The following is a 20,654-nucleotide window of genomic DNA, read 5'->3' on the forward strand; positions in this document are numbered from 1 at the left end:
AGTAAACTCTAGAAATAGGACTGCAGAATGAGGGTACAAAGAGGGAAGGATAGTGGGTGTGAGTACAAAAGTGGCAGGGGATTCAAAGATTTATGGAGAAGCCCACAATGCACTGGTGGTGGGTATGGGGGTGACAGACATCTGAGGATATGAGAATCTATTCCCTGAATCACGAAGAGTGAGGTAAACCCATGGTTCCTCGATTCCAAAAAACTAAGCAATACTGAGAAAACAATGCAACAAAGCAAACTCCCCAAAACTTTTCATTCAGAAAACAATACTAAGAGGTAAATTTAAAACATTAAACAATTACACTAGCAATAAGAGAGATCTCAGTTGAGCAATGTAACTTCACACCTCCAGGAATTAGAAAAAGAACAATTTTAGCTCCATATTGGCAGAAAGGAGGACATTGAAAAAAAAATAAGAAATACATAAATAGAACATTATGGCCAAAAAGCAGGTGCTTCTCTATGAAAGGAAGTCTGGATTTTGAAAGATCAACAAAATGGACAAAACCTAAGTTCAATTCAGTAAGAAGGAAAGACAGAGGACTCAAGTGTCAGAGAGGAGATGCCCCCAGGGAGAGCAAGACTAAGACTTCTCTTCACATCCCAGGGCTCCATTTTTTTTTTGCTCTAACAAGATGACCAGCTCGGGCGTAGACACAGCAAGACCTGTTTATTAGGACAGGTAATATGAGATGGCCTGAAGATACTCAAATTCCCAATACAGTAGTGTGTTCAGTAGAGGGGACAGTATAGAAGGTTCTGGAAAAGGATCACTGCAAATACTTTTTCTGACAGCACCTTTACCAGAAATCATTGAAATTTTCATATCCTAAGAACCATTTCTACACCTCTGAGTCCTAGCAATGTGATAGAGAAGCTGGGATTTTGCTTGTAGCAATAACGCTTAAGTCACATATTTTCTTGAATGAGCACTCATACAGTGAGCAGGTTGCAGATCATCCTAAGATAGGAGAAATTTAAGCCATGATGAAACATCATGAGACTTTCCAACAAACCCACACTGTTTTTCTTTAAAATAGGGACCTAAAAGTATCCGACAATCTTGGGCATCCCTAGAGCACATCCACACGTGGTACAGGAAACACTGAGGGCAGATGGGGAAATCTAGAGGGATATTCTCCTCACCCAAGGACACCACATTTCTGTATGTCTCTAGCACCACGTCCCTGTACAATTTCCACTGTAGCTGGTCCAGGCCCTCCTGCTCCTTGTGTGAGAATTCGATGGCCACATCTCTGAAGGTCAAGGGTTCCTGAAATCAAATTAAACAGTTACTACATGGCCACCAGCAGAACTCTAAATAGGACACAAGGTGAAAAGAGATTTGTGAGGGGCCCCATGGTGGCACAAGTGGTTCAGTCTCAGCACTATGAAGCTATGACAACCACTTAAGGACAAGTTTGATCCCTGGCCAGGGAACTGACTCACATGGCGCAGCAGACCTTTCCTGTCTTGTCCGCTGCTCCCCTCAGCAGTTTATTTCGGTAGCTCTGCCTGTTCTTCTCCCCACTCTGTCTCTGGTGAATCCTCTCACCCCCCCGAACCCTCACCTTTGGCCCATACCTCACCAATTTATGTATAAGTAAATAAAATAAATCTGTAAAAAAAAATGGGGAGACCTGGTTCTGAGAAAGAAGAATGCCCTTATGCAGTGACATCCATGTTTACACAGCAACAGTCTAATGCACACACTGAGCCCAGAGGATCACATATGCCCACGAAACCACCGTGGACCGTGACGTCAAATCTGACCCAGGGCACATATCTGTACAACAAGGAGGCAGGACAATTGGAAAACTCATAGCAGAAACGGAGATGAAAGACTGAAAGGAAATTGTAGGTAATGATCAAATACTAAGCAAAGCGACAACAACAAAAATGATCATTTTTAAAGATTTTTTTTTTATTTATGCATACAACAACTGGGGTATAGGTCAGAGGTGCGGGAGGTAAGAGGAGTCACCAGAGAGACAAAGTGGAGCGCAGAACAGGCAGACTGACCAAAGTACACTGCTGAGGGGAGTAGCGGACGAGACAGAAGAGGTCTGCTGTGTCATGTGGGCAGCCTCCTGGCCTGCCAGGGATCGAACTCGTGCTGCAGAGGCTGAGGACAGCTTCACAGTGCTGTGCTTAGCCTTTGCCCCACCAGGGAGACCCCGTTCCCACAGCACTCATTAGACTCATGTATGAACCAGATATAATTCTCTGAGCTTTTAATATACTTTATCTTTTATGTGACCATTTCCTCAAACACCCACGATATTACAGACCAGGGTTTTCCCTACAGATCTGAGCTAAAATGAATCAGAGAGGACCCTAAATGAATGAGCACAGCAGGTTTTATAGCCAACAAGTATGGTTTGGTTGAAAATGGGAAAGACACAGGACACAGTATATAATGTTATGTTTCAATTAATAAAAATGGGACCATATACACACTACATGGATGAATGTAGTCTTGTCAACGAATTCAAGATTATTCAAATACTATGAAGGAAACCGAGCTGTGGGTGATACTGTGTGCATACTTCAAAACCACTATGTAGACATACAATGTGGAATCCATTATAATAAAAGCTACTGTTTTTGAGTGTAATTTCTCAAAAAATGTTACATTATATAGGTTCAACTATTTTAAAATTTTACTACAATTCAATACATGGTAACATTTTTGGTTCATTTCTCTGGAAGTATAAACAAGCTATGAGAGAGAACGTGTGTGAAATGACTGGCATTTCCATTGACATTCACACCAAAAGGAATGAAATAACTGTGACTGTATCATTCAAGTGAAAGCAGGAGGTGAGGGACCTGAACCCTGAAAATTAAAAAACTCTATTAAAGGAAATAAAAGACACAGAGAAATACAAAGATGTCCCATCCTCCTAGGTGGGGAGAATTAACATCATAAATGGCCTTATTGTCTAGAGCAATTTACAAACTTATGCAATACCTACCAAATACCAAGGACGTTTTTTATAAGGAAATAGAACAATCCCCACATTTATATGAACCCACAGAAGGTCCCAAATAGCAAAAACAATCTTGGGAGAAAAGAAGAAAATGTAAGTATCATATTTCCTGACATTATTTTACTGGAACAAAACCAGAACTCAGAGCAATGGAAGGCAACTAAAAACCCAGAGAGCAAATGATATAAATATGAAGAGTTCAATCTTGGACAAAGGAGCTAAAATCATACAATTCAGACAAGACAGCCTCTTTAATAAATAATACTGGGATGGGCCCCCTGGCGGCCTAGGGGTTAAGAGTCAGTGCTATCACCGCTATTCCAGGCCAGAGAGCTGACCCACAATTGGCACAGCCGACCTCACCTGTCCCTCTCACTGATTCCCTGAGCAGTGTATTTCAGTGGATCTGCCTGTTCTGCTCCGTGTTTCTGGCAAATCTTCTCAAACCCTGAACATCTGGTCTACACCCCAGTTCTTCTATGCATGAATAAATAAATACATATTTTAAAAAAAATGGTGCAGGGAAACATGAATAATGACTTGCAAAAAATAAGAACCAAGACCCATTCAAAACTCCATACAGGGCCTCCCTGGTGGCACAACATATGAAGTTATCCATAGCCACTGCTGCATGAGTTTGATCCCCACGTAGTGAGCTACCCATATGGTGCAGCAGACCTCTCCTGACTCGCCCGCTGCTCCCATCACCAGTGTATTTCAGTTAGTATGCCTGTTCTGTTCCTCACTCTGTCCCTGGTTGTGATACATATTGAATCCTCTCACCCCCCACACCTCCGGCCTGTACCCCAGTTCTTGTATGCATAAATAAATAAATCTTTAAAAGAAAAACTTCATACAGAAAACTAATTCCAAATGGATTAAAAGTTTGGACACCCTAAGAGCCCAAATCATGAAGCACTGAAAGAAAATAAAAGGGTACACTACGGGACAGTTGCTGCAAAATGTACAAGGGAACACAACCCCAACACCAAGGGAAACAAAACCAAGTTTCACAAGTGGGACAACACCAAATCTAAAAGCTTTTAGAACTCAAAAGAAACCAGCACAGAAACAGAAATGCATCCTATAGAATAGAACACATGCAACACATCTGACAAGGGGTTCTTTCCAAAATTTGTAATGTTCCCACCCAGTGCGAAAAACCAACCAATGAGTCAATTGAAAAGGGCAAAGGAAATAAACACTTTGCTAAAGAGGAAATTCTAAGGTCCAACAGACATAGGAATGTTCACCTTAATTTATTGTAAGAGAAATGTCAAAACCACACTGAGATGCCACCTCAACACTTGAGAATGGTCCAAATAAAAAAGAGTGAAATGAACAACGCTGGAGAGGGTTCAGAGAAAAGGGAGCTCTCACCCATGGCTGGTGGCCATGAGAGTTGGACAATCCCTGCAGATAATGGGGCAGAGATTTCTTAAAGAAATAAAAATGGAAATTTCATATGTCAGCAATACTTCTACAAGTTATTTATCCAGGGTCTCCCTGGTGGCGCAGGGGTTAACACGCAACCTATGATGCAATCCACAGCCACTGCAGTTCGATTCCTGGCTGGCCAGGGAGCAACCCACATGGCGGGACAGACCTCTCCTGTCTTGCCTACTGCTCCCCTCAACAGTGTACTTCGGTCTGTCTGTCTGTTCTGTTCCTCACTCCGTCTTTGGTGAATCCTCTCGCCCTCCTGTGCATCTGGACTGTACCCCAGTTCTTGAATAAATAAATAAATTTAAAAAAATAAATAAATAAAAATTTGAAAAAGAATGAATTAAATCTTTTGGAAAAAATCAATCGACTTTATTAAAACCTGCATTAGGTTCACATATAGTCTAAATATTTACATATCACTGTATGCTCCATATTGAAAATAAAAATGCAGGCATTTAAGAAGCATTCTTGTTCTTTTGAAGCCAGGATCCCTAAGTTGGTGGTCAACAGAGTCATTACTTAGCTACTGGGCATACACAAATTCTATGCCCACTACGGGACAGTCACCTGTTCTGTCATCATGTGTCTGTGAAGATTTCTTTTGGCAATGATATCAAATAATATTCATCTCTCTATTACTTCCATAAAGAAACATCACAATTTTAATAAACTGTGCATTTCCTCAAGGAGTCTGTCGTGATATGATTTGACATGTTCCTCTGTCTGACTTCGATGGCAACATTAAGGCCCAGAACTCTTCTTGGTGATTTAGATCAATGTTTTGAGTCAACCAGAAGCAGCATGTCCATTCATATGTTCCTGATACATGGCACATTACTGTCCTAAATTTACCTTGCAAGTTAGATATAAACAAATCCATGCACTAGGACAGCCTCTCAGATGTTTGAGGCAGCAAAAAAAAAAAATATATATATATCAAATGCCTGACTTCACATACACAAGGGGACAAAGCCAGAGAATGAACGGATTTAGAGCTGAATTATATTCATCACCTCTTCATAATATCTCAAGCATGACTGACAAAAAGTATGTTGAATGTAATTATACTGGTCCCCAACACATCGTCTTGGACATTTAAATGATACTAATACATACTTAGTACTTTAATGTTGGTTTATGCTCCATAAAAATATCTGATTTAAATATCAGTGAAGTTTTTGAATTATTATTGTACTGCAATTTTTAAATGTATATTTAGAGTTGATTATTCTATGACAACTTACTTTTCCATATCTTTACTTCTTCAAAGTATCATGCTAGCATGAAAATGGTGGTTGCAAAATATCTATTCGTACAAACCACTCATCACTTTACATTTGCAGGTTTCTCCCCAGTGTGCATTCTCTGATGTGCAGAGTGATTTGACTTCCGGTTAAACAGTTGGCCACATTCTTCACATTTTGAACATTTTACTCTTATATGAAATCTCTGATGTTGAGCAAGTTTTGCCTTCTGCTTAAAGGCTTTGCTGAATTCTTCACGTTTATAAGCTTTTTCTTTCACATTTGTATGAATTCAGTGATGATGAGTAAGACTTGACTGCTGGTTAAAGGCTTTCCCAAATTCTTTACATCTGTATGTTTTCTCAGCATTATGAACTCTCTGGTGTTCAGAAAGGTGACACCGATAGAGAAAGGCTTTACCACAGTGTGGACATGTGTAAGCCTTTTCTCCAGTATGAATCCTTACATGTTTAGTGAGCTGTGGATGCCAACAAAAGGCTTTACCACACTCTTCACATTTGTGCCATTTCTCTCCCTGATGTTGAGTGAGTTTTGAGCACCATTTGTTAGCATTGCCATATCCTTTCAGTTGCAGGGATTCTCCTGAAATGTGTGATGTTGGAGTAGTTTTGAGGACTTCTCAATATGATCCCAAGTAGATTTTTTTTATCTTCCCATTCGCATCTCTGATGTTGAGTACTATTTGACTCAAAGTATACACCTGTCCCATATTCACAAAGTACTGAATGATTATTGCATGATGGACTATGGGACTGCCTATATGTTCTAACTGTCCTCTCAGAGAATATGTATTATTAAAAATCTGATAGAGATCTCTGCTTACAGAAACACCCTTATCTATGCAGGGAACATACATAAAATGTGGCTTGACCCAAGACATTTCACACACATGATCTCTTCTTGTGGGAAGATTGTATTCTGGGTCATTGTTCCAGCTTGGCTATGTTCATTGCAACAAATGTTCTGCCCTTCAATTGATCTTTGGCGTGTCTGTTCTTCCACTAATTGTAAATTCTCAAAGGCACAGATTCCATCTCTTCCCAGTTCCATATCCGGAAGCAAATCTGTGCCTGACTATGGCATGAGGATGACTATGACTATGTCATGAGAAGAGATGACTGGAAGAAAGCAAGTGACTATTTACCACATTTACAGCACTCAAGACAAAATACATTAAATGCATAGTCTATTAAATTAATATCAAGTAAAGGACATAGGCATGATGTTAGAATAGGTAACACTATGACTTTGCTCTTCCTATAAAGCCAAAAGGATTCTAGACAGCAACACAAAAGTTTATGAAAAGGTAATGTCCTTAGGGAAATGTAAATACAAAGAAAATACAGAAAATTGCATGATATAGTCCTGTAGTAAAAATATTGATTCTGCTTGAGCATTTGGAAAGGCCACATCAAAAATACCCATGGAATTATGCTCTGGAATACACGATGTAGTGAGATGTTGTGATGGCAACAATGTTGGTGTAGGGTAGGAATGTTAAAGAGTTGAGTTTCGTGTGTGCAATTCAAATTACGTTCTTTTCAGTCTAAAAGGTTTCATAGCTTTTCAATATGGCACGTAATGCACATTATAACAATAAAGATACCAGGAGAACACATGGGAGGGAAATGAACACAGAGCATGATGTCCTGTGCACACAGGCTAGATGACAATACTGTACACAATAAATAGTATTATGAATCAATATACCTCACTAAGCATAAAAAATATGATGACATATTAGACAAAAATCACCACACAAAAAAGGAGAAACGAATAAAAGCATGTCACAGAAAGTCAAAGAAACACAGAGAAGCAATCGAGAGGAAAAGAGGTATGAAAAAGGCTGATCATAAAGGAAACATTTTTAAATAACAATACCTGAGTCTCCCTTTCTGTAATTAGTTTGTTCATAAATGAAAAAAAAAATTCCACACTGAAATGACAATGTGTCTGAATGAATAAGAAAACGACACCAATACAATCTTATCCATATCACACCCACCAAAGATTTAAGTGCACCATGAGGAATGGAAGATGGAACTATATGCTGGGAAAAGTGATAATCAAATATGGAGCTGTGTTGAACACACTAATATCAGAAGAATATAAAATGAGTCAAAACCATCATAGAATGTAAAGAAGATCACAACAACAGAAAATGACATATTTTGGGTAGTCATTAAAAATATTCCACATGCACTAACATGAGGTCACTGAATGTGTGCAGACCACACAGGCAGGACTGAATGCAGAAGAGGAAGACAATACAATTCTAGGAGAGGTTCCAGCCCCAACTGTGATTAGAAGGAAAATAATAATGTAAGTTCAAGAAGGTGAGTTGACCACTAGGGCCAAATTTAAATCTGAAAGCAAGATGCAGTTCACATACACAATAGAGTGGAGACAGCTAAGTTATAAAAAGGATGAACTCAGGCTATTTTCAACAACAGGAAGGAACACAGCAGGAGCCCAGCTAATGTAGAAAATCAGGAGAGAGACATTTGCTGGATCGCTTCACTCCAATTTCAAATCTGGAGGAAAAAAGAAAGGAACCGACAAACCAGAACAAACTCTAGAAATATGACTGCAGAATTGTGGGTATTACAGAGTGAAGGAGAGTGGGTGTGGGTACAGAGGTGGGAGGGTGTTCAAAGATCTATGGAGAAAGCCCACGAGTGCACTGGTGGTGAGTGTGGTGGTGGCAGACCTCTGAGAAGATGAAACTCTATTCCCTAAATCAAATGTTACCTCAATTCAAAAAATTAAATAATATATTTAAAATATGGAGATGACAACATCATAAAGGCCATCTATGACAAGCCAACAGCCAGTATCATTCTCAATGGTGAAAAGCTGAAAGCAATTCCATTAATATCTGGAACAAGACAAGGATGTCCACTCTCACCACTGCTTTTCAATAGAATACTGGAAGTCCTAGCCAGAGCAATAAGACAAGAGAAAGACATCCAAGGAATCCAAATAGGAAAAGAAGAAGTGAAACTATCACTATTTGCAGATGATATGATAATATACGTAGAGAACCCCAAAAACTCCACAGAAAAACTAATTCAACTAATCAATCAGTTCAGTAAAGTGGCAGGATACAAAATCAACACGCAAAAGTCAGTAGCCTTCCTATACACAAACAATAAATCTGAAGAAGAAGAAATCAAAAAAAAAAACATCCCTTTTATTATTGAAACAAAAATAATCAAATATTTGGGAATAAATCTAACAAAAGAGGTGCCGGCCAGTCCCAGCAACACAGTGTCCCAATGCATACGACAAATTAGAAAACAGACAGTAGGGAGTAGAAGAACCACACGCAACCTAACAAGCCCTTAGGAAAAAAGCACACCACAAAAAGAAAACCACCCCCCAGATTGCAACGACAGTAACTTGGAAGATCTTCTGAGCCTTCCAGAAAGATAATTTGAAATTGCCGTGATTAAAAAAATGACAGAACTCATAAAGGAAAACAATGATCAGAAGATGGAAACTGAGTCCCTAAAGAGGGAAAACAATGGTCAGAAGAATGAAATTGAGTCCCTAAAGAGGGAAGCAAAAGAAACGCAGGAGATCAAATAATTAATGGAGGAACTAAAGAACTCTGGGAAAAGCAATGAAAGCAGAATAGATGAAATGGAAGAACGAATAAGTACTCTTGAAGAAACAGAAATAAAAAGAACCAAAACAGAAAAGGAAAGCGGAGTACGAAGGAAAAAGAATGAAGAAAGACTTGGGGAACTATCTGACTCCATGAAGAAACGAAATATAAGAGCTATAGGAATACCAGAAGGAGAGGAGAGAGATGTAGGAACAGAGAAAATATTCCAGGAGATAATTGAAGAGAACTTCCCAAATGTGAAGAAGGAGCTGAAAATTGATATACCAGAAGCAAAAAGAACACCAAACTTCCACGACAAAAGGAAAAATACAGCAAGCCACATAATAGTAAAGCTCCCAAGAATCTAGGACAAGGAAAAAAATAATGAAGCTGACAAGAGGGAAGAAACAGATAACATTCAAAGGAAAAACCAATCAGACTGACATCAGACATCTCCAAAGAAACACTCCGGGCAAGGAGAGAGTGGAGGGACATAGTCAACAGACTCCAAGAAAACAGATGCCAACCAAGAATACTCTATCCTGCAAAGCTCTCCTTCCTCTATGAAGAAAGAATAAGGACCTTCCCAGACAAATAGAAACTCCGGAATTTCATTATGACTAAACCCCCACACCAAAAAATACTACAAGTAATCCTAAAGCCAGAACCTCAGAGGGACAAATAACAACAAAAGAAGGCCAAAAAAAGTTATTAAAAGAATAAATAAATAAAATCAAAGGAAAGACAAACACAATGGCAAATACAGATGCTAACATATCAATATTAACTCTCAATGTAAATGGACTAAACTCTTCAATAAAAAGACACAGAGTTGCAGCCTGGATTAAGAAACAAAACCCAACCTTTTGCTGTCTCCAGGAAACACATCTAGCTACAAAAGATAAAAAATAGACTCAAAGTTAAAGGATGGAAAACTATCCTACAAGCAAATGGACCAAAAGAGAAAGCAGGAACAGCTATACTTATATCAGATAAAACAGATTTTAAACTCCAAAAGATAAAAACAGACCCCAATGGTCACTACATTATGATCAAGGGGACAATACTTCAAGAAGAAATAACACTCATTAACATACACTCACCAAACGAAGGAGCGCCAAAATATATTAAATAAATAAATAAATAAAGGCATTCAAGGCAATTTGGTAAAAAAAAAAAAAAATTGCCCTCCCTGGCAATTGGCCTGTACCCTGGTTCATGTATAAATAAATAAATATTTTTAAAAAATTAAATTAAAAATATACAATTTTGAGAAATATTTTCTCTAAAGGAATTAGTAAAAACAGTTTCTATATTTCATCAATAAAAATGTCTCAGTATTTTCACAGATAGAATAACTACTTTAAAAAAAATAACTACTTTTTAAAACTAATGCACATGACCAACATTTTAAAAAAAGAATAAAAAAATGTCCATTTCTATCACTGTCTAATGCCTTAGGAGTATTAGTTATAAATGACACCTATATTAAGTCTAATAAAAAACCCCAATTTTGAGATCAAGATTTAAGATTTTGGTAATCAAAAACTAGATCAAAACTTAATGGCTGAATTTGAAGCATGCAAGCATTACATTTTTCATGTTGAGTATCAATATTTTATGTTGAAATGTCTTTATTTTCAAAAGGAAGGACATAGTATTCAGGAAAAAAAAAAAGAGTAATTGACCTAGTCTACATCAAAAAAGATAAGTTTGCATTTTGATGATTAGACCTAAATCTCTTGATAAAATTCTTTTCCAGAAAAATCCCAGATTGACTTCTTTCTTTCCCCTTGTCCTAGCAAAAATTAGCCTCGTGGGCAAGTTCCTTAGCAACACTGTGTTCCTCACAGGTATGTAGGAAATGTATATGATATTAAGTCTCTCTTATTTTTCTTGGTTTTCATCCATCTATCTAGTACTTGCCTAAGAAAGAAATTTGGTTTTTGGGATGTTAGAATTTGCAACTCTGAAATTAATTTAAAATTCCAGTCCTAAGAAAAACTAACAGTTACAATTGGTATCTCTCCCTTAATTTTTTTATTTTATCATTATTTAAATGGTGGCCAAATTTCATATAAAACTAAGGTCTTATTAAGTTTAAGAATGAGAATTTGTTAAACAATATCACTTTCTCTAAATATTGTTGAGCTTGCAGGTTTATATTTTGCTTCTTAGTATAAGAAAAAAAAATTAATGACATCTCACCTAAACAAATTAAGACAGTTAAAATATGTGTTTCCGTACAGTTATCCATGATAATAGGGTGGTCCCCAGGTAAAGGGGAAGTTCCAGGTTCCCTGCCCCACCAAAAGGAAGGGAGAGAAGGGAGCTGAGAAGGGAGAGAAGAAGCTGCAGTGGAGACTGAGAAGGAAAGAAGCAGGATGGAGCCAGAAGGAGACCTGGAGGAGGCACACGGAGCTGAGAGACACATGCAGAAACTGCACTTGCCTTTTGGTCGTGGACTGGGTGACAACAGCATAGGCGAGAGTCCGGTGGGGAGGTGACAATGGTGGTTTTTGTCTTGATTTTGATTTTGCTCTTTTCCTCCCAGACTTGTCTGGTTGTTTCTGATCCTTTTCTGTGGGTCCCCACTGGAAGGCGCTTTAGACTTGGGACAGGCTTTCAGGCCTTGCTCTAGGCCAATCCTGTTTGGGTGGACTTTTCCCCACAAGGGGACAGGTAACTTTGATGCTTGATTTAGAAACTATATTCTTTACCTTTCCTGCATTGTTTACTAATTGTATTAACGTTCCTTTTCATTTAACTCTCATATGTTTTCTGTTGATGCGGCGGTTGGCAGAACCTAGTTAGAGCAGGCAGGTTTGTGGTGTCTGGGCTGCCCTTCTCCCTGACCTCTAATAGATTCTTTGTCTTTTCTGTATTGTTTACTAATTGCGGTAAAGTTCCTTTCCATTAAAGTCTTAAATGTTTTGTGTTGATGCGGCAGATGGCAGAACCTATTTAGAGCAAGCAGGTTTGGGGGTTCTGCGGTGCCCCTCTCCCTGCCCTGTAGTGGACTGACTACTGACACCTCCCGGATGACAAGTGATAGGGCCCAAGGACATCACCAGGTCCCCAATGACATGGTCTCTGTGGTTAAGCCTAGGGTAACCCTGGATGTCACAGGTAAGATATTAATTTTCTGATTGCTATAGGAGCCACTTACTCTGTACTCACTCAGCATTTGGGACCCAACTTCCACTCCTCACAAAATATAATAGGAATGCCTTAATGGCAGACAGAATAGAAAGACTGGAAAGGAGGTACCCTGACACCAGAACCTGACTCACAAGGAAGTAGGGATAGAGGGAAATAGCATGACCATTAACTCAGCTGTAGAGGTCGTTACCCTTAGGCACCAGGGCCTTATCACAAGGCATGAGACCCAAGCAGGATCAGATGCTCTAGGGAGTGGAGCACAGACCTGAGGGGAAAGATTTGGAGATTGGCCCATCCTGGAATCTCCACTCCCCATCCTGGTATCTCCGGTCCCTCTTGGAATCTGCGTGGTTATCCAAAATCAGCAACCAACTGACGGCTCACAAGGAGTGACCCCCCCAAACAGAAGAGTACTGTGTCTGTAAAGTCTCTGCACTGTCTCAGGGCAGCATTCCCTCTGCCCACCTGGGACTGTGTAGGTTCCTCTTCTTACCAACTCCCTCCCTCCGCAGGGCAGCAGCTTCCTGCCCGCCTATGACCTGTCAAGGCCTCCTGCCTGCAACCATGCAGGCCTCTCTCAGAAAAACCTGCCAATTTCCCTTTCCCTAATAAACCTGTTCTTTAAATATAACAACCGTCTCTGTCTCGTGGAGAAACTCGCCTGGGAAACTCGCCGCATGCCACTGACAGGGGAGCACTGACACCTTTCCCAGAATGAACCCCAGGACCCCGCTGTAACGCAACCAACCCATTCCAGATGGGTTTATGAACGGTTCTAGCAGCCATATGCTCCTCGCTCTTGTTTGTAGTAGCCGTTCTCCTCCGCACACTCCACTGCTCTCCTCCGCCCTTGACACTGCACCCCCACCCCACTCCAGGTGCCTCCATCAGGCCTGTGTTCAGGCCCGCAGGGATCCGTCATCTCTCCTAATGGCGGGAGGGCAGAAAAACCTGATGATTTAACTTACCCTACAATCCACCCCCTCAGGGTTTTAAGCCAGACCATCTACATAGATACAATTTTGTTTCTTAGCAAACATAAACAATGCAGCCATGGCCCACAAAAGTGAATAGTATACATCACACTATAACAAAATACAACAGAACACAAGTTAGTCCAGGCGAGGTATCAACCTAGTGGCAAAAGACATTCATTGGCACCAGCAGATGATCCACCAAATCTGCTGCCTAAGGCACTGCAGCATGCAAGGAGGGAACTAGCTTATTTAACTCATGATAATCTACCCTCATGCGCCAAGAGCCATCGGGCTTCTTCACTGGCCACACCGGTGAATTGTCGGGACTGTGAAAAGTACGCACAATGCCCGTTTTCTCCAGTTCTGATATTGTGCCCGTAATTTCCTTGTAGCCTCCGGGCAACTGATATTGCTTGGTATTAGTCACTCGCGTAGGGACTGGCAGTTGTGTGGGCAGATGCTTAGTGCGTCCTCTCACCACTGCCTTTACCACATGCACTCTAAGGTGAAACTCTCTGGCTGTGGTCTCTAGCCATAAGCCACATAGTACTTCCACGCCCATGATGTCCTCCAGGATGGGCGATACATATACTTTATACTCTTTTGGGGGGTAATCACCCAATCCCCAGAGATAGTCTCACTGCTGTCACCTTGACACTATGGCCTCCATAGCCATCAATACAAATAGACCCATGAAATCTTTCTGGATTTCCATAGAGCAGAGTACATTCTGCTCCTGTGTCTGCCAGAGCTAATACCCTTTGCATGTTAGTTGGGGACCAGTGGATGTCAAGCTCCACATGTGGCCTCCGGTCCCCCTCCGTCCCCTGTGGACAGGTTCCTTGGCCCTCACCCTATTTGAAAGTGATCAGGCCATCACCCGAGGATGGGGTTTGCAGCAAGTGTCTTCCAGGCGCAGGGTATGTGCCTGAGGCCTGGAGATTCCAGGCTCCCCCTGAGCAGCAGTCCTTCTCATGGTCATGAACCTGTGGTCTTCTTGCAGCTGCTGCCATAATTCCAACAAACATAGATTGGGCTGTGCATGTATTTTACTGCTATCTACACCTGCTCTCACTAAATCTGTCCACATTTGGTTATGGGTGACTTTAATAAGTTCTGTGATGCCAAGAGGCTTCCTTTCCCTCCTTGGCATTCATTTTCACTTTTCAGCAACTACCCATATTCCCTTCTGAGTTTGAGAGTGCCAGTTCTCAACTTCGCCCAAGCTGGCTATCATTGTTGTGACGTCAGGTAGCTGACGACCCACACGGGGTGCTACAACTGCCATGAGGGATCCAAATGAGGATGAGGGGACATTTTTTAATACTAAGTCTCTCATCCCTGCTGTGAAACGCTCGTCATCAGGACCACGGGAATTCACATTAAACATGGCCTGCCGCATCCCCAATTCCCGAATGATCTGTATCAGCTTGGCGTACGTCTCCCATCCACTAACTGTGTTTGGCACATCTCCTGCATCAGCCAGACTGTCCGTATGGCAGCCATTATCCATTCCCGGAGGATGGGGTCGCCCTGGCCATACCGCTGGCTGTTCTGTAGCCTCTGTCGCAAGGATGGGTGTAAAGCCACGGAGGCCAGTCTCTCCATCAGTTGTGCCATACAAATAATCCCATCCAGCCCCAGGCCCCACAAACGTAGCAGACAGGCTGCCAAGGGTTTCCCTGGTTTCTGGTGGAAACTGTTTGCCCAAGTCCGCCAGTTCTGCCTGGGTGTATGGTTGATAGGAAGTAAATTCTGTCATTTGTGGTGGTCCAGCAGCCTGACCGCCCCCCCCCCGCTGGGGCCATGGGTGGCTGCTGCTTTATTTCTGAGTGACCACTTGGTGGGCCCGGAGCAAGGCACCAGCCTCCACCTCCTCTCCAGAGGAGTCCGGCATCTCCAGGGGCGCAGTTTGGTTTGCCATCACCGGTTGGGACTTGGGCAAAGGGCCAGCCTCCCCCTCCTCCTGTCCTGAGGAGGAGTTTGGCATCTCTGGAGTCGCAGGTTGGTTTGCCACCACTGGCTGTGATTCGGGCAAAGGGCCAGCATCCCTCTCCTTCCTGTCTGAGCTGGAGTCTGGCATCTCCAGAATGGTGGGTTGGTTTCTCTGAACTTCCTGCTCCAGAATCCTCAAATATTGTTGCAGTTTTCGCATCTCTTCCCGCATCTCATCCCATACTCGCTGGACTCTAGATTGCTCTTTCTGCCTGGACTGGCGCAGAGCTGTGAGAAACACCCACCCCACTGCTCCTGTTAACTCGCGGGCACTGCACCCATTCAGGGTTTCTTCTATTTCCTACAGGGCCTGTTCCAACTGCCCCGGGGATCCATCTACCTCTGGCCATTTCTGGGGAGGTGCCCACATGGAGAGGAGGTCGGCCACTGAGGACCATCTGCTCGTGGCCGGCCACCTGGCAATTCCTTCCCAGGTTCCAAAGGGTTTCGTCTGCGTAGAGCCATCCTGCTTTGAACCATCCTGCCATCTACGCCAGTTGTAACGCAACCAACCCATCCCGGGTAGGTGTATGAACGGATCTAGCAGCCACATGCACTTCATAGCTGTTTGTAGTCCCTGTTCTCCTCCCTACGGGGTGGAACTGGGTGATCTCCCGCAGCTTGTCAAAATTAACCGCCTTGGAGTCCGGCTGCTTCTTGGAGCCCAGCTAAGAGGCAGGTGATGAAGTGTCTCAGTGAGCCCTGCCCCCATGACCCGCGTCAGTGTCAGTCTGGTATTCCCAGCCAAGCTCCTGGCGGGGACCTGCTTCAGGGCCCGGGGGCATGGTTGTGTCAGTGAAGTGGACCTGATCTGTGTGGCCTCGAGCAGTCTGAAAAACACGTTCTCTGTGACTAGAGGTCAGGGTGGAAGAGAGGATAACGTGTAATCATGACACTGAAGGTTATAGGTGTAAACTTAGGTGTAACCTTGGTAAGATAACGAAATTCTTTGGTGTAGGTAGTGGGGTCGTTAGTGAAAGAGCCGAGACACTTTTCAATCTGGGAGAGATCAGACAGAGGGAAAGGATAGTGGACTCCACCTACTCCTTCGGTCCCCGCAACCTGCCTAAGGGGACAAAGAGGACGACTGTGAGAGCAGGTGTGGTGGCTGGGAGGTGGAAGGGGGGCAGACCTGGGAAGCTGAAGGAGGTGAAGACTGAACATCTAGAGGATCAGAGAATGCAGAAGTGGGCTCTGGAGAGGGTGAAGAGAGAGAAGAGTCTCGAGACTTGGGAAGTAGAACTGGTTTGCAGGAGGGCGGGACTGGAGTGCATGAGAAAGCAAGCCTGGACTTGAGGGATCTCTGACCATGTTCCATTGCAATGACAGAAACTGTTCAGGTCTGTAAGGACCGTGAAATGGAAAGCGCCCTGTTCTGGCCAATGAGAGCCATTCTCCAATGGGCACTGAGGCTGGGCAGTGTTGCAGGACAAGACTAGACGCTGAGGCTCAGATCTGGCCTGTGCCCCAGCGGATCGAGGTTTGAGAGACGGCGTCCCAGAGGGATGGCTGGGCTCAGCTTGGAATGTGAGGACCCAATGGCTAAGTCGGCTCCTCTCCGGAACGAATGGGGGTACAGACTCAGGAACGCAGTTTCCCATGACCTCATCTGACCTTTGGGGGCACAGGACCCGAATCGCGGCATCCCTCGACCCGGTCCTGGCCTTTGGAATGGGGGCAGGCGAGCGAGGGGGACATCTCCACCGCTCGGTTGACACCCGGACTGGGACAACTGGGCTGGACGGGCGTCCCCAAATCCAGAACCAGGAGCAATGGGGGTTGGCTGGCATAGGCCTGCGGTTTATGGAACAGTCAACCAGGATGGGGGTGAGGAGAGGAGCCGGGTAACCAGGGGTGATGGCCTCCCAGGAAGGAGGGTCAGGCAGGTGACTCACCCCCAAGGATCAAGGCCTGTGGTGGAGGTGCGGCGTCTACAATAGAGAGGAGAGTCCCAGGGACAGGGAGGCGGCCCCGGCGCCAGGGAACACAGCCTTCTGGGTTTCGGGCACCAAGATGAAAGGTTTGGCGTGGCAAAGAATAGGGGAGCCAGGCTAAACTTTCTCAAAGGAAGGGAAAACTCATTGTACCCCAAGGCGAGCTTTGCTGACCCAAGGTGGGTTGTCCCTGAAGTCACGCCCGTTGTGGGGGGCGATGTCATTTCATAGGGTGAGGAGACGTTAGGCAGGAAAACTGGGTTGGTAGCGGGGTAAACAGACTTAGGGGGATCAAAGTTGTTTTTTCATAGAGCCGAGTTGTCTTCTCCTTCTTATGGCTTCAGTTTCGGTTTGATGGAATCAGGGGTACTGGTGTCAGGGCCATCTTATTGTTTGTATGTGGGCTTCCCCATTCCTGGCCCCTGCATCGACCTTTCATACCAGCCTTTTGTTGATAGGAAAAGGGGCAACAGTTCTTTCTTTGGCTACTTCCTGCTGGATGGGGGCGAAGACCAGGGGGTTGCTCAGGGCTGGTTATGAGACAGTCTTTGCAGGGACGTGAGGATATGGGTGGAGGAGTTGGTTAAAGGTGCTACGGGGCAGGTCTTGGATCCGGTGTTGCATGAAATGCAGTAAGCATGGGACAAAAAAAAATAAGTTTAGGATCAGAGGCCCTGTGAGTGCTAATAACTTGCCTGAGGCTGTGGTGATCTGGAATCTCTAGGCATAGACAGAAGAACTGGATGTGGCTTGAAGTGATGGGATTAGAAACAAAAGAGAGAGAGTCAGAGGGCCTCTGCTCTGTAGGCTGAGTGGAACCTGGACCAGGGATGCAGTGTTGCGTACCCGAGTTGGGCCAAGCATTCACATACATACTGCTTGTCCACAGGGACCGGTTTGACCCTGCAAAGCTGATGCCAAGACGTGTTGCCCAAGACCTTGACAGCCATTGGTGTACTCAGGATGATCATGTATGGACCCATCCGCTTTGGCTGAAGTGGTTTTGGAGAGATGGCTTTCAGAAGAACCTGGTCTCCAGGACACAGCAGGTTGACAGGTGCATCAGGGGACGGTGGCACAGGTTGTGGCAGACAATGGTCTGCGTGTTCTTGGAGCAGCTTTCTGAGCAAAGAGAAGTATGAAAAATATCCAGCCAACAGTGTAATTTGGACGGGGAGCTCATGGTTAGTAAGAGGAGATCTGCCATACATCTGTTCAAGGGGGGTCAGGAACAAGGGGCCACAAGGGGTGGCTCTGAGGTGCATTAAAGCCAGTGGGAGCAGCTCCACACAGGATTTCTGCAGCTCAGTGGAGAGTTTGGTTAGGTGGTCTCTGGTAAGACCATTTACCCATTCTACCTTACCAGAGGATTGTGTTGGGAGGGAATGTGTAGTTTCCAGGTGATGTCCAGGGAGGAGAACTGTGGAGTAATCTTTGAGATAAAGGCAGGTCCAATGTCCGACTGATGATGGTATCCACCATAGTAAGAAGAGGGTGTTATTGGCGTTAGGGAGTGAACACCCATGAGGCCTAGCAGGATGGAGCGTCGAGGATTGGGAGAGGGAGATGAGTGGGTCTTTGACAAAGAGAGTAGAAATCTAACAGACAAGAGGGGGATGGAGGGGAGAGAGCCTGGTGAATGAGTAGGTCCTGGAGCCGATGTGGAGAACTAATATGTACAGGTTGGCCCAGTGTGGGTTTTAAGGCCTGTCTAGCTAGACGAGCAGCTGCCGCAAGTGCGCGCTGGTGGGCCTGCCATCCTCTTACAGTGGGATCCATTTGTTTAGAGAAATAAGCAACTGGTTACTGGACAGCCCAGGTTGGCCCAGAACCCCTAGATCAATGCCCTGTTGCTCATCTGTCAATTACAGGAATGGCTTTCCCGGGTCTGGGAGAGTGAAAGCTCATGTCAGAGAGCTTTGCCTGGATAAAGCAGAGACAACAGGGTGCAGAAACAAAGAAAAGCATAATCATGATCACTGGGCCTACTAGGGGCAGGATCCATGATGTCCTGGCTGCACGTTCGGCTGACGAGGTATCGATCAGAGGGGACTTTGCTGGTCAGATGAGCAAGCCCTTGAATGTGTTGGAGGAGGGGGAGATACCTGAGTACACACGATTTCTCACCAAAATCTCTCTCTCAGATCTTCAACAATTTTTTTTTGTTTTCTTTCTTTCTAATGCCATTTCATTTTACCCATCTTGCTTTATATTATCTTAAGAGGCCCTTCAGAATATCCCTCTCCCTTACATTTGTTTTTTCAAACACACATACCTCACCTCACTTGCATTTACCAGACTTAGCAAAACCTTAGTTTTAGAAGTGAATTGAACACCATCTAAACAATGATGGAAAAACACAAATTTAAGTTAGATAGCCCCTGTAGCTTTTCATTCCTGTCCCCAGTGATTTAATTGACAGAGAATAGTGTCCAAAGCCTGCATCTGTTGGACGATATTAATTTTTCCAATTTGGCTAAGGTCACCCTGCAGGGTTTGAATCCAGGGAGGAGGAGGGGTGGGTGGCCATCTGGAGAGGATTTTTAAAAGGGGAAATTCCACCTGGTCTGACACTGTGTAAGAATCCCAAGTTGCAAAATTTGAGGTGACAATGCTCACTGCGGGACTGAGATTGATCATAGCCGAGGGCTTCCTGGTGTAGGAAGATGTGCAGATTTTCCAGCTGAGCAGGTCGTGTGGAATAGGGCTGGCCTGTGAATAAACACTGTCCACCTTGAAGAGTCCTGTTTGGATTCTAATATACTGGTCCCGAGTCTTTCTCTATTGCTCCTTGCAATCTGCTTGTTTTACCACCTGGGCCCAAGCCTTTGCAAGAGCTCCCACATCCTCTATGCCATCCCTGAGCCCAGGATAGAGCAGCAGGTCTCTCCCAGCAAGGGGGCAGTATGGTTCTCAGGGAAGTGAGCCTATGATGGGGGAGAGAGGTCCAGGGTTTCCTGCCTCTGGCCCTGGGGCCTCTGACCCTGGGGCCACCCACACAGCCTCATACCCCTCCTGGGGCCCTGTACCTGCTCAGCTCTCCCCAGCCCCTCCACACCCCACCACTCACTCGCTCTGCTCCCCTCCAGGTGTTTCACCAGTTTCGTGGCCCTCCTGGCTCTTTACCTGCTCTGCTCCATGGACATCTGTGCTCCAGGGACATCGGTTTTGCCCAGATTTCTGTGCTGCAGTCCCGTGGGTCTCATGCTCCTCCTGGCTCCTGTGACTGGACCCAGTCCCTGAGCCTCTCCAGAGCCTCAG

At 44.1% G+C, this 20,654-nt stretch overlaps 1 long non-coding RNA gene across 1 annotated transcript; it reads right to left on the bottom strand.

Moving 5' to 3' along the window:
• Window positions 1–714: 714 nt before the first annotated feature.
• On the bottom strand, window positions 715–5,900 carry LOC129146186 (uncharacterized). The gene is made up of 3 exons (XR_008552704.1): window positions 5,695–5,900; window positions 1,158–1,284; window positions 715–972 (listed from the first exon to the last, which is right to left on the bottom strand). It is a non-coding gene; the product is annotated as an uncharacterized LOC129146186 (long non-coding RNA).
• Window positions 5,901–20,654: the final 14,754 nt, after the last annotated feature.

Source organism: Talpa occidentalis, unplaced genomic scaffold (assembly GCF_014898055.3).
Source record: "Talpa occidentalis isolate TD23 unplaced genomic scaffold, MPIMG_talOcc4v2.1 talOcc4.18, whole genome shotgun sequence".
Lineage (NCBI taxonomy): Eukaryota > Metazoa > Chordata > Mammalia > Eulipotyphla > Talpidae > Talpa > Talpa occidentalis.